This window comes from Microtus ochrogaster, chromosome 4, assembly GCF_000317375.1.
Source record: "Microtus ochrogaster isolate Prairie Vole_2 chromosome 4, MicOch1.0, whole genome shotgun sequence".
Classification (NCBI taxonomy): domain Eukaryota; kingdom Metazoa; phylum Chordata; class Mammalia; order Rodentia; family Cricetidae; genus Microtus; species Microtus ochrogaster.
Window position 1 is genome coordinate 45,872,114 of NC_022011.1, and position 2,269 is coordinate 45,874,382.

General features: G+C 43.4%; 1 long non-coding RNA gene across 1 annotated transcript in view; it reads left to right on the forward strand.

Annotated features, from left to right (window-relative positions):
- LOC113455952 overlaps window positions 1–2,269 on the forward strand; it is a 6,924-nt gene that overhangs the window by 1,648 nt on the left and 3,007 nt on the right. Inside the window, exon 2 of the long non-coding RNA XR_003376852.1 lies at window positions 672–868. This is a non-coding gene — a long non-coding RNA (uncharacterized LOC113455952). The remainder of the gene's footprint in view (window positions 1–671; window positions 869–2,269) is intronic.

Below are 2,269 nucleotides of genomic sequence, written 5' to 3' on the forward strand. Positions count from 1 at the left end.
AAGAAAAAAAATCACCTGTTGCTAGTGGTGTTGACTCACACCTTTGAGAATCTCTGACTGAGTTCAAGACCAGCCAGAAATACACAGGAAACCATGTATCAAAGAGAAAGAAAGAAAGAGAGAGAGAGAGAGAGAGAGAGAGAGAGAGAGAGAAAGAAAAGAAGGAAGAAATTAAAAAAAAAACACACACAAATCACTTGGGACAATATAGACGTACAGAACTGAAAGTGAGAAGGGGCTCAGTTCCCCGTGTCAGAATCTTCAGAACTGACAAATCTAATCCTTATCTTGACTAAAAACCAGTGCAAGCCCAGTCACACCCTCTTCAAAGGCAAAAGTAGAGCAGGTAGGTGGAGACACAGAGGTGTAGTTTATCTTAAAATACCTGTAAGTTTCAGGGAGGGAAAGGCAGTAACTACTGGTTGGTGGCTGTCCTTCTCTTCCCTTGGGTGTTGGGCCATCTCTTTTGAATATGCAATCTTCCTGTTTGAGCAGGATTTTCATCTGACCCCACCTCTTTACAGATAATGAAGCCTAGAGCAGGAAACTCTTTTGCAGCTCTTTGCGGAGATATGGGAAATGGTTTTCTGAGTGAACTTATGTGATCTATACATATGTTGTGTTGTCTAAAATCAGGAAAGTCTGCCAAGATGCATATGTTCTTTTTTCAGATGAAGTTTGGTTGGGTGAACTAACTCAGAGGCAGTCTGTGCCTGCAGAAATGACCCGCCAGCACACTCATACCCACCCTACTCACGAAGCCCAGAGCAAATCCTCTGTCCTGCCTGCTGTAGAGAAAGACCACTGCATGCTGGGTTAGACTGGACGGCTCCGTAGGGAACCCAGGTCTCTCCGTTTTCTTTCCCAGGTATGAACAGTGCCAGGGAACGCTATGTGACTTTCCAAAGGTCACATAGCCTTTTTTTTTAAAAATACTTATTTATATATTATGTATACAGTATACAATATTCTGTCTGTGTGTATGTCTGCAGACCAGAAGAGGGCAGCAGACCTCATTACAGATGGCTGTGAGCCACCATGTGGTTGCCGGGAATTGAACTCATGACCTTTGGAAGAGCAGGCAATGCTCTTAACCACTGAGCCATCTCTCACACAGCCTTTTGAGGAGTTTTAGCAGGGCATCCATAAAACCAGGACTGAAACTTCAATCACAACAGAAGTGGATCTGGGCTTCTTGCCCGATATTATGAACAGCTTTGTAATTTTTTTTTTTTAAAAAAGGAGTTATTATTCTATTCTTACTTTGTGTATGTGTGTGGGTGGGGGAGTGTGTGTAAACACAGGTTTCCTGGACACCAAAAGAGATTTTCAGAACCCCTGGAACTGGAAGGTGGAAGTGAGCCATATGATATGCGAGCTGGGAATCCAATTCAGATCCTCCACAAGAGCAGTGCGCATGCCTACTGCTGAGCTGCCCCTCCAGCCTCAGCTTTCTGATTTTTTTTTTTTTGTTGTTTTTTTCGGGACAGGGTTTCTCTGTGGCTTTGGAGCCTGTCCTGGAACTAGCTCTGTAGACCAGGCTGGTCTCGAACTCACAGAGATCCACCTGCCTCTGCCTCCCGAGTGCTGGGATTAAAGGCGTGCGCCACCACCGCCCGGCTCTTCAGCTTTCTGATTTTTGTGGTTTTGTATTTTAAAAAAGGGTAGCAAGCTGGCATGGTAACATAGCTTTGACTTCAGGACAGGAAGTCTGAGATAAAAGTCACCTGTTGGGGATGGAGCTTAGCAGCCCAGCATGTGCATGAATGTGATCTGGGATTCAGTTCTTCACACCAGGACATTTAAAAAATCCTGAAAAAGAGAATAAAAGTGTGAGAAATCTGATACTTTGTTTTGGGGAGCAAGAAGAAAGTCTAAAGACGGTTAAAGGGGAAAATGTAAATGTTTATGTGTATACTTGTATACCTGAGTATATGTGCATACACACCATATGCATGCAGGAGCCTGCAGAGGCCAAAAGAGAGCATCAGCTCCTCTGCAGCTGGAGTTACACATGGTTGTTGGCCACTGTGTGGCTGCTGGGAACTGAAACTGGGTTGTATGGATGGGCAGTCTGTGCTCTTAATTGAGCCATTTCTCCCGCCCCTATTTAAGTGATTTTTACTTGAGAAAAATGTTAAACAGATGAATTTTTCAGAGAGATTTTCCTTTTTTAAAAAAATATTTATTTATTTACTTATTTATTATGTATACAATATTCTGTCTGTGTGTATGCCTGCAGGCCAGAGGAGGGCACTAGACCCCATTA